The sequence below is a fragment of the Danio rerio genome, chromosome 7, assembly GCF_052040795.2.
Source record: "Danio rerio strain M-AB ecotype USA chromosome 7, GRCz13ab, whole genome shotgun sequence".
Lineage (NCBI taxonomy): Eukaryota > Metazoa > Chordata > Actinopteri > Cypriniformes > Danionidae > Danio > Danio rerio.
The window spans coordinates 30,170,465-30,183,321 of NC_141027.1; the positions used below are offsets into that span (position 1 = coordinate 30,170,465).

Sequence of the window (12,857 nt, forward strand, 5' to 3'; positions counted from 1 at the left end):
ACCAGAGTGTGTGAGAGACCTTTGCACACTTACCACACAACAGTAAAATATTACAAATGTTACCTCTTTTCTTAACAGGGAAAACCACCAACAATCAAGAATGCATGATGGTGTCATGGCTTTGCAATCAAACAATGTTGCTATAATCAAAATCAATGGGGGGAAAAAGGCACCAACATAACGAAAGGTAAGTAAATTTGAACAGGACACAAGGGTTAAGCCTTCTTTTTTGTAAATAGCTGCAATTATCAGGAGGTTCACAGAATCAACCATTTAATTCTGCACTCGAGATTACCAAAATCTGTTTATCACCTTATATGTCATATATGTTACCCATATTCACTCATAGAATATGATCCAGTCATAGAATAATAGAAAGCCTTTAGCTCTGATAAAAACAGCTGCAAATACAGCTGGGTCATGGAACCTGGCAACACATCATTATAGGTTACCTAATCTGTCACAATTGGACTGATTTCAATTTGAATTCAGTTCAGGTACATATATTTTACAAAATTAGCATTAGAGGTTATCTAATCTGTTACAAATGATTTGTTTAAAATGTTTATTAAATTCAGGTGCATATGTATTTTACAAAAATGGCTTTAATGCTACCCCTAATCACCTTTTTCCACACTGGTGTCTATAATGTCCTGTATTTTGTATAATAGAAGTAATTTAGCTCGATGTGAACAGCTGGAAATACCCCTCGCCCCCTCTGTTTAAGTATTTTATTACAGTTTTGAAAAGTTTTATTCTTCAAGCACAGGTGGAGGCAGTAATAATTACAGAGAAAAGCTAAGGAGAGATGGTGTGAGCATTTTCTTGGGCTTCTGTTTAAGTCAAGCATTATGTCTCTTGCTCCGGAGGGAGCTTAATATTTCAGAATCTCTCTGGAGACATCAGAGTTCAATCAAATATTAAAATCACACTGCACTTTGAAGGCATCTTAGAAAGCTTTAGAGCCGTGTGATAGAGGAAAGACAGATTTTAAAATAATCATTATCTGCAAAAACCAGTTCAGAAAAGTGAGAGATCAGGGTCAAGGCAGCTACTTTCAGCACTCTAAACAGACAGACTTGAGCTAGCAGACTGGTATATCGGGCACATACATCTTTACTGCAAATGGTTATGGTTTCTGTGGCCCCTGGCCAGTATACCAAGTCAGATCCTTTTAAATCAGTTTGGTAAGCCTCAACCTCTCAATCTAGGAGCAGTTGTAAACAGACTCTATTAGGACTTAGAGGGATAGCTCACCCAAAACAAAAAATTCTGTCATCATTTAATTAACTTTCACTTGTTCTAAACTTGCTTGAGTTTATTTTTTCTTTTTCTTTTATTTACTCATTTGTTGTCTATAACAACCTTCCTTTCGAGGAAAACAAATGATACTACTACTACTACTTTTTACTGTTAAACAAAAAAGAACTTATTTTAAAATAACTGGAAACCAGTAACCATTGACTTGCATAGCATTTGTTTTCCTACAATGGAAGTAAATGGTTACAGGTTTTCATCTGAATAAAGAAACTCATGCAAGTTTAGCATCAATTGAGGATGAGTAAATGGTAAGGATGAGTAAATTTTCATTTTTGGATGAACTATCCCTTTAAGAACTAGTCTGACTGTCTAGTATTTTGGAAAAAATCTGTTGTCTGGAACCTACTGCTCATAAAAATGCTTTGACTGTGTGTAGTAATTCATCAGCAAATGATTAATAAAAACTTTAAAACACAACAGGAGATATAATTAGCTGCCAGAAAATGCAAGACAACCACAATTACCTGATTGTAATTACAATTAAGGTTAATAAAAAGATACTTTATAATTGAACCCTTTCACTTTTTTGGCTTTTAGTCATCATAGTTGGGTAAACATGGAGAGCAGTAAATGGGAGAGTACCACAAATATTATTATTTTTTCCATTACAACTTATATAATCAACTAATAATCACCAAAACTCCATGGTAGCATTTTCTCAACTTTCAAAAAAACATTGACATTAAGTATTTTTTAAAATAATTTAATGCTGTAATTTGACAATATATATATATATATATATATATATACACACACACACACACACACACACACACACACACACACACACACAACGTAAAGCTTTATAAATGTACATTTTTAATCAACATATTTTAGTATTTTGAAGATTTAAGATGCTAATAACCTTAAAACACATTGTCAATATCTTGTGAAAATGTTCTGAATTTAAAAGTGTTGTAAAGCAACTTTGAAGACACACTTTTGTGCGCAATACATCAACTGTACATCAATACATCAACTAACAATCAGCTGTTTTGCAATAATTGAATTTCTGAATTGAGAGTCAAGAAAGTCAGTGACTACGTTTACATGGACATCAGTAATCAAATTGTTTGCCCTTATCTGAATAAGACAATAATAAAATTAAGGTGTTTACATGAGTTGCTTTTTGATTGTTCATTTCATGATCCGGTTTTACATGTTATAGCACATAATTCGATTAATGTCATTACGTCACCACGCTATCCACATATCCTCCAGAGTTTCATGTAATTTTGAGTGTTTTGTTGACTTTAACTGCAGTCAGCACTTTCAGTTTCATTCAGGAACATGTCATGCATGTACCCGTGACAAGGGGCGCCGCTGGTCGCCACGGGCCCTCTGTCAAGTGATCGCGGATGAAAGTGAAGACCATTGTCCGGTATTCTGTCTACATTGAAGTTAATTCCATTTCGGTTTAGTTCGATTATGACCTTAATCAGATTAAATTAATCATTAATCACTGTTTACATGGTAGACTCTTAATCAGAGTGTTGTCTTAATCGTATTAAAAAATGAATTATTGCTATCCATGTAAACATACTTATAGATTTAGCGCCCAATTCATAACAGCACTCTTTGTTTCTCAGTAGTATGATTCGAATTAATGAATAACCATTACCTGCTGCAGCCAATAATTTTATGGTAGGTTTTAAAATAGAATTGAATTAAAATCTTTACAAATAATATTTAATTATGTCACAATATATACACAATATATATTTTATGCTCTTCCAGCTACAACCCAGTACTGGGAAACACCCAAACACTCTCGCATTCACACACGCACTCACATACTACGGCCAATTTTGTTTTACCCAGTTCACCTATAGACCATTTCAATGTGGTGATGTCATTGGCCCATAAAGATTTCCTGCTTGTTATCAAACTATTTCATAACTGTAACAAGAGGCAATTCAATCATAACTTAATGTTAAAACAGCTCTCATATCATTATTTATAAATATGTGTCTCTTTTTGGATTCTCAGAAGCTATAGAAATTAAACATGTAAAACAGGAAATACGTTGGGACCACTTTTATTGATTGTTTCCCTTAAAAATGGTCTATAGTGCATGTCTTTGGACTGTGGGGTAAACCGGAGCACCCGGAGGAAACCCACACAAACAAGTGGAGAACATGCAAACTCCACAGAGAAATGCCAACTGATCCAGCCAGTACTCCTTGCTGTGAGTTAAGAGTGCTAACCACTGAGTCACCATGCCACCCCAAACATTCTTTTTCATTCTTTCATTTTCTTGTCGGCTTAGTCCCTTTATTAATCCGGGGTCGCCACAGCGGAATGAACCACCAACTTATCCAGCAAGTTTTTACGCAGCGGATGCCCTTCCAGCCACAACCCATCTCTGGGAAAAACATTATTTTTAACAATGTTAAATAAAGTAAATTGAAAGTCATTACGTGGACAAGTATGGTAACCCATACTCGCAATTTGTGCTGTGCAGTTAACCCATCTAAGTGCGCACATACAAACAGCAGTGAACACGCACACCGTGAACACACAGCCAGAGGCAAACCTTAGGCAAAAACATTTCAGCCACGGATCAATGTTTGTTCATAACTGAGAAAACCTTGCTAAATTTCTAAGATTCTCCAATGACAGACATCACAGATTGTGCAACAGCACGTCTGGGTGTTTACCAGAAATGTAATTATAACAATTTTACGGTAATTTACCAGGATAATGCTGTGTGTTTGCTCGGTTTAGCATGTGCAATTATAACACAGGGATAGCATGAAAGCACCACCTGCAGATATTACACACAGCAGCAAAACGGTAAATCAGGCGGATATTTTAATCATTATTATTTTATATAAGTGTGCTCATCATCAAAAGGGAGGCAGAGATCATGTCAGAAACTACAAGCAATGTCTAACACTAGTCATCTCACTGTATTCTTAGATTTACTCCTGATAAAATATTCAAATCAGCTCCATATCAACATCATAAACAATATGAATAAATAATGCCTTTTGAGTCATGATAAGGGAAAACTATAGTCAGAGATAAAGGTGCGATTAGCGTTTACGAAGGAAAGTTCATGAGAATGAGGTTTATATATGGCTCATATGGTAGGTAAAAAGCAGACTCTGGTTATTGCTACTACTTGACAGCTAAATATAGTCGTGTATAGGGAGATGAGTGTGTTCTAAATGAAATTCTTCCCTCTCCCCTGCCCTCATACACACTTTACACTTTAAATACTTTATATGCAAAACCACAAGCCTTCCACATTATGATTTAGACCACTGCATTAGTGTGTGTATTGAAAGCTTTTTAGGACGGAGTGATCTGAGTGACAAAATGATCCACACAATATGGCCAAGCACATTCTTCTATTCAAAGGCATGCACTAGGTTAGATCAATTTTATTTGTCCCACATAATATAACCTTTAAGAGATATCAATGCTTGAATCAATCCAGAGCAAATATGGTTATATTTTTAATCCTGGATTTGAAGTTTGATTAACTGTAGTTAGGGATGGGCAGTATATTGAGTTTGTATACAGAATAATTAGCCCTCCTGTATGTTTTCCCCAATTTCTGTTTAAGGGAGAGAAGATTTTTTCAACACGTCTCTAATCATAATAGTTTTAATAACTCATCTCTAATAACTGATTTATTTCATCCTTGCCATAATGACAGTACATAATATTTTGCTCGATTTTTTTAATGATGTTAGTATTCAGCTTAAAGAGCCATTTAAAGGCTTAACTAGGTTAACACGTTAGGGTAATTGGGAAAATCATTGTATAATGATGTTTTTTTTAGAATAAAATGCTTTTATTCTAGCCAAAATAAAACAATTAAGACTTTCTTCAAAAGAAAAAGTTTATCAGACATACTGTGAAAAATCCCTTACGCTGTTAAACATCATAAGTTAAATTGGCCGTAGTGTATGAGTGTATGCAAGAGTGTGTGCGTGTTTTCCAGTGTTGGGTTGTGGCTGGAAGGGCATCCGCTGCGTAAAACCTATGCTGGATAAGTTAGGGACTCATTACGCTCTGTCAACCCCAGATTAATAAAGGGACTAATTCAAAAAGAAAATGAATGAATGTTAAACATCATTTGGGAAATATTTGAAAGAGAAAAAAATCACAAGACGGCTAATAATTTTGACTTTATTGATATATATTTTTTCTATATGGTGGCAATACTGTTTATCTCGAATAGCAGTAGTTTGATACAAGCATGTCTAAAAAATAGTGAAGAACTTGGTAGCTTCTGAAGGGAAATTGTATAATCCCATCTGTCCTAAATGTGAGTCAATCTTTATATTAATAATCATAAAATAAATAAACTTTAAAATAAATCATAATATATAGATTAGAAGTATATATAAAGCATCAGATGATCTGGCTGGCTAGATGTTTTACTAGAATATGCATATTCACCCTCTTTGAATGGAAGAAAATCATGAACATGTCATAAACATTCGTTACACTTTATGGCTAACAATTAACTGTAATCAAAACAGTTATCTGCTAGATTTTAATGTAACAGTGTTAGAATGTCATAATAACCATAACCATAACCATTTTTTGGGCATCATGTGTAGCATAGTCATGGTTCACTACAGTTGTTTTATGAAAATTGTTTCATTAGATGAGACTGAGCAGGATGTTAAAAATGTAAATCAAAAAATATTATTTTTTATGCAAAATTAAAAATACAGAATACACATTGAGTCCAGTTTTTTTCCGGTTTGTAAACACACATACTATTTATTTTGGACTAACTATCTGTCCACACATTAAGCACTCAAAAAAATTTCTGCTACTTGTTTAAACTACGTATTTAAATTGAGCTGAATCAACACAATTCTTGTTTTGGGACCGCTTAATTGTTCAATCCACTTAAATTTGTACAAACAAGTAAGTTAACGGGATTTGTATTGAGACAGTATGAAGAACTTGCGTGGAACCCAGTATTTTTACAGTGCGGGTTATTCTAGTCTTTTAATTCTTTCTTCTGATGAGAGGTTTGGTCACTTCAGTTTTCAGTACTAATTCTCTTTAACATTAAGACACTGTGAGCCAAGACAGATCCTTAAATGCTGCAGTGCTGAAGCAACAGCTCATTGAGATTCTCCACATTATCCTGTCCTCTCATGTATTTGTCTTTTGTAAATTATCAACCTTTTTGGAAGACTTTGAATGAGTTAGCAACATTGTAATGTTCTAGAAATCACAGATTTAAAACAATCAGCTTCTATTACTATGGCTAAAAGGGTCATCACTAGGGCCAAACAGAATGTAAACATTTTTGCTATTTCTGCAGAGAGTTTTGTAAAAATTCTGCAGATTTATGCTAAATGATTTTGGGAGTATCACAACTCAAAACTTAATATATGATTTTAAAAAGAAAATGCCTTTTCAATTTTTATTTATTTTTTACAATGCCAATCCAATTAAATCCACTTATTTGGTAAACAAAGCAAGTCTCTCATATAATATATATCTACTAAAAGACAGAACATATTACTTTACAAACTCTATTGAAAATAAATCATACCAATATTTACATATTATTGATATTGATATTTATTCATTGGGATAAACTCCTTGAGATGTACCATCTCAGTTTCAAGGGGGTCCCACAAATTAATCACAATCACATAATAACAACACAAGAAGACAAAACATAATTTACACAACATCCAAAAAACATGACATAACATCAAAAAATAATAAACAAATAAAATAAAGTAAAATAGTAAAATTAGTCAATATTCTAACTGAAATCAATTTAAAAACTTAATAAATATAAGTTTAATGTGTGTAACAATATATATTATACACATTTACACAAGTAAATGCATAGACTCAATGATTGGCTAAAAATCTGTGGAAATGTTTGGGCCTAGTTTGGTCATCACTTAGGCCTACATCAACCTGCTGTCAGATGGTTTTAGTCACTTTAGATTGTCTCACATATTTATTTATGTATATATAAGATTTTATTATTCTTTCTTTATAATCGTTATTTAATTTTCCTTTGGCTTAGTCACTATTTCAGAGGTTGCCACAGCTGAATGAGCCGCCAACTATTTGACATATGTTTTATGCACTGGGAGCCTTCCAACCTAGTGGGGAACACCCATGCACACACATTCACACGCACACAGTCAGACTAGAGCCCCCAAAGAAACCCCACACAAACAAAGGGAGAACATGCAAACCCAACACAGAAATGCCAACCACTGAGCCACCGTGCCCCCACATTTCTTTATATAATTATATCATTATTTACTCCTCTTAGTGACTTCAAAATTTAGGTTGTTCACTAATTTTAATTTCCACCGTATTTCTAAATATGCACACCCATATACAATTAATTTAGTCATATCAGTAGCTTGATTAACAGGTGATTTATTTTTAAAAAGCAGGATGTCTTAGGAGAGCCAACTAGCTCTGCAATGGAATTTATAATCTTTAAAGCTATTTACACTGATTTCAATTTAGCGACTGCCATACTAGCTAGTGCAACACGAACAAGAACTTAGTACCCTTTCAAATGCAATTTCAAATATAGTGAGTTAACTCTCACAAACAAAGATTTCATTGCTTTGAAGTAACCAAGAAAAATCCCCTGATAAATCTCAGCATAGGCTGTAAACTACTTCTATATTAAGCACATCTTCACAGAATGTCTCGCATCCTGCAGTATTTAATCAAATCATCCATCAAAGTGTAAATTCACCCTGACCTGCTTTATCTAATCATCTTATCTATCAGTTGCATAACCTGAGGATCATATAGGCAGCGTGCAAGCAGGAGAAAATTAGCCAATCGGTTCTTATTTTGCATCTATTATACACAGAATCTAGCTAAGTCGTTAAAAAAACTCATTAGTTGAGCTATGAAGTCGCCCTTTCCCATTTCAATGTACTGGCAGGCACACTAAATTGTGGGGGGCAAGATACTCAGATTATCTAATTCTTGGTTTGTTGTTTGTCTTGTAACATTAGATCAAGTCAGGAACAAAGTCGGAAAGACACGCACTGCCACTGCTGCAGGGAATGTGAGAAGAGGATTTGGAAAATGAGAGTAGGCACATGAATAATACCTTTATATTGTCTGACAGTCAGAGAGATTCAAATATGCATGTCTTGATTTTCTATCCAAGAAAGACATGTAAGACAATTCAGTAAGTCATTTCAGTGAGCTGTTAAATGTAATCTTCATTTAAATTTGTGAAATCTAAGGTTAGGTCATGCTGGAATTTCCATTGGATGTCTTTTAGAAATTAAATCAAGGATCAACTTTGATCTTTTTGTGTTCTGCATATTGTGATATCTATATTATAACATGAAAATGAATACAAATCATTTTGTTATTTTATCATGAATGGATTCTGTCACCCTCATTTTTTTCTCCATTATTCTGTTTTGATTTGGAGGGACTGGCTGTGGAGGTCCAATGAGGCATAGGAACTGGCCATACCCTACGGTCGTTTAACAAATTACACAGTACGATGGGTTTATAATAGCCTTCCATTTTATTTATTTCTGTTCAGCACAACAACTGCTGGACTACAGTGGAATATATATTTTCATTTCCAAGTCATAATAAATATGGATATATTCACAGGTCATGTATTGCTAGTGTCCTTTGTCTTAAAAACTGCTTTAATTCTTCGAGGCATAGATTCAGTATACTGGAGATTCATACTTCATAATTTGTAGTTGTCACAGATAAATCTGCTACATCTCTATTATGTGAATATTCCAATGCAATCTCACAGCAATTCGTAACTTTTTGATTTAGTGGCTAATTTGTATGAATTCGTACAATCTAATTTGAACAATTTAATAGAATTTGCTCATCACCCAATGACTAATGGGGTTAGGGTTGGCATTGGGTGCCACGCCTCATTTTTAAAATCATTCATTTTTGTACAACTGAACTCAACTTTGTACAACTGTAAAATACTTCCGTTTCCTCGCGAGATCAGGCTGGAATATTCTGTTTAACTGCATCACAAATATGCTTTTATGGATTGAGACTCACTGTTTGAGTATAGTGAACTCAGTCTGGTTTTCATTACAAATTTGTTCAAAACCTTTGTAAAGTTTTCTGTGTTTTTTTTTAATTAATTCCGAATTTTGTTTTCAGGTGTGTTATTCAAGAATTATGGAAAAAAGGTCACTTAAACTTGGGAATAGACACAGATGAAGTGGTACTGACGTTATAAAACAGTATTTCACAGAGTAGAACTGTGGATTCAGAATTTCTAAATCAAAAGATCAATCTTTTTTTAATTGTAAAATATTAAAATAAATATTTAATTATAAAAAAGATGTCAATTTTATGTACACCTAGTGACCTGCAAAAGCTGTTTCCATGGCAGTTTTACAAAATATTCCATTTTTAAACTACCCTAAAAACCATGTTGTACTGCTGGAATTAGCTACTGTGATATTGGTGCACTGTGGTCATAAAGGGGTGGACATGGCCAGCATTAGTTCAAAGGTAAGCTGTGGCATTTAGGCAATGCTCGGTTTGTATGTAGTGGCCCAAACTGTCTCAAGAAAACACTCCCAACTTTAATAAATCCCAACCACCAACCTGAACCTGAACTAAATGAAAAAATAGTATATTTGTTCACCAAATCCTGACCATATCAGCCAAATTCGGCACCAGAAGTTAAGACTCATGACACTGAGTTTTACGATAACAGCAAATTTTGATCTGTTAGGTGCCCCAAGGCTGTATTCTAGCCCCATGTTATTGTATCTGTGTATGCTTACCTTTGGATCTGTATATGAGAAGTATGGCATGTGCTATCATTGTTATGCTAATGACGCTGTTCACCAAACCCAAATCTTGGTGCTTTGCAACTTATGTCAGGCAATATGTAAAAAATCTAGGTGTGTTGTTGGACAGTGTTAAAGCTTGATACACAAGTCAAGCAAGTTGTAAAATCAAGTTTCTTTCAGTTGTCAACCCTGGTGAAAATGTCCTTTCTCTTTTTTACTAACTTAGCAAGAGTAATCCATGTTTTTGTCGCCATGAGACTGGGTTATTGCAATTCTCTTTATTTGGGGATTAGTCTTACCTACAAATGGTTCAAAATGCAGCTACCAGAGTCTTGAAAGAATATTGCCCTCTTTCTTCAGTCATTACATTAGCTACCTCTCTGATACAGGATTAATTAAAAATAATCTCTTATTAGTTTTGAGGACTTTAAATAGTTTAGTACCTTCATATCTCACTGATCTTTTGACAGGACACTAAAATGCAAGAGCTCTCATGTCTGCCAATTTAATGCTTTTAGTGGTTTCTAAAAGTAGGCTAAAGTCCAGGGGTTATTTAGCATTTGCCAAAGCCCCTCCATTTCTATGGAACAGTCAACCTGTAGAACTCAGAACTGATCCAATACTATCAATTTTTATGTAAAATCTCATTTGTTTGATCTGGAATATTTTTCGTTATTTATAATGTTTTGTGGCGCAGTAGTTAGTGCTGTCGCCTCACAGCAAGAAGGTTGTTGGTTCGAGCCTCAGCTTGATCAGTTGGCATTTGTGGAGTTTGCATAATCTCCCCGTGTTCGTGAAGATTTCCTCCGGGTGCTCCGGTTTCCCCTACAAGTCCAAAGACATTCGGTAAGGTAAATTGTCTGTAGTGTATGTGCGTAAATGAGAGTGTATGGGTGTTTCCCAGTGATGGGTTGCAGCTGGAAGGGCATCCACTGCATAAAAGATATGCTGGATAAGTTGGCGGTTCATTCCACTGGGGCAACCCCAGATAAATAAAGGGACTAAGCTGAAAAGAAAATGAATGGATGAATGTAACGTTTTCTTTTATGGTTTGCTGCATTTATTTGTGACCATGTCTTGTCGTAATTCTGTAAATTGTTTGCTTTGTACAGCACATTGGTCAACTATTGTGTTCTATAAATTAATTTAAATGTATCATATAATTAATAGATATTTTTAAATTTTACTTTTTTCTGCTGTGCAAATTTGCTGTAAGAATTGTATTTTTAGTCTCCTATTCATACTGTATGGGACAGGAGCAACAGTGTGGACTTTTGCTGCTGTAACTTATCTGCTTCAAGGTTTTATGTGTTCAGAGATGCTTACTTTGCTTATCTGCATACCTCGGTTGTGATGCAAGTATTATTCAATCGTTTATTTTCCTTCAGCTTAGTCCCTTATTTATTAGGGGTCGCCACAGCAGAAAAAACTGCCAACTATTCCAGCATATGTTTTAAGCAGCGGATGCCCTTCCAACTGCAACCCGGTACTGGGAAACACCCATACACACTCATTCACACACACACACACACCACTCGTACACTGCAGCCAATTTAGTTTATTCAATTCACCTCACTGAAAAAAAATATTCAAAGATGATTCCTTGGATTTACTAAATTTTTTTACGTTAAGTGGTTGTAAACAATTTATTTGGGCTGAATTTAAACAAACAAATTAAGTTGAACATTACTAAATTGAATTTGTTTGTTTAAATTCAACACAAATAAATTGTTTGCAACAGTTCTGCATGCAGCACTTTTTTATAGCGCATGTTTTTGGACTGTGGGGTAAACCGGAGCACCCACGCCAACATGGAGAGAACATGCAAACTCTGCAAAGAAATACCAACTGGCCCAGCAGGAACTCGAACCAGTGACCTTCTTGCTGTGAGGCAACAGTGCCACTGAGCCACCATACCGCCCCAATGTGAGTATCAATTTGAATAAATATTGCCTTTCCATCAACCTGAACCAGTTTGGATATTCATCTCAGATCTCTGCCGTCCACAAAGCATTTTTGCTCACAGAACTGACGGACAGTGGATATTTCCTCTTCTTCAGACCATTCTCTGTCAACCCTACAGATATCTGTCTGTGAAAATCCCAGTAGATCAGCAGTTTCTAAAATACTCAGACCAGCCTGTCTGGCACCAACATTCATGCCATTTTCAAAGTCACTTAAATCCCATTTCATCCCTATTCTGATGCTCTTTTGATCCTCTCATACATTCCTCAATGCAAGCTGCTCTTATTGGCTGGTTAGAAATTTGTGTTAATGTACAGCTGAACATGTATACCTTAGAAAATGGCAGTGAGTTACTGTGAAAATTAATTATCTTGGTTATGCGAATTTGTGCCCTTCACTAAAAAACTGTCTGGCTTTGTGTCGTGAATAACAATGAGGGTCTGCTGATAGGTGAAACTTGAGGACTCTCCAATTCAAAAGTGTGAGATGAAGAGCGAAACAATCCCTACGATAAATAACCCTTCCTGCAACTGCTCATAAACACACATATTTTATACAGCACCATCTTTGTGTGACACAAGCCTCATTACATGCACAGCTTTTCTCTTTTACCATCTGGAAGCAGGAGAAGAAAAGATACAATACCATTGTTTTCATTCCACAAAGGACTTGATTGAAGTTATTGATAATTTGCATTGATAGAATAGAGAAGCCACCAAATGCAAGTCACAGTGTCTCCCGTTCATGCATGCTACTGCGAGATATGAAGCAAGAGGAAGCAATTAGACA

The 12,857-nt window shown here is 35.0% G+C and overlaps 1 protein-coding gene and 1 long non-coding RNA gene across 3 annotated transcripts in view; one reads left to right on the top strand and one right to left on the bottom strand.

Moving 5' to 3' along the window:
• The window catches only part of LOC147836005 (uncharacterized), an 80,011-nt gene extending 71,074 nt beyond the window's left edge, over window positions 1–8,937 (top strand). Inside the window, exons 11-13 of one of the 2 annotated variants that reach the window (XR_015495776.1) lie at window positions 79–187; window positions 8,313–8,391; window positions 8,744–8,937. This is a non-coding gene — a long non-coding RNA (uncharacterized LOC147836005). The remainder of the gene's footprint in view (window positions 1–78; window positions 188–8,312; window positions 8,392–8,743) is intronic. The other variant, XR_015495777.1, reaches the window with a different exon arrangement.
• Window positions 1–12,857, bottom strand: part of frmd5b (FERM domain containing 5b) — a 40,964-nt gene that overhangs the window by 23,746 nt on the left and 4,361 nt on the right. The gene's annotated exons all lie outside the window — the stretch shown is intronic.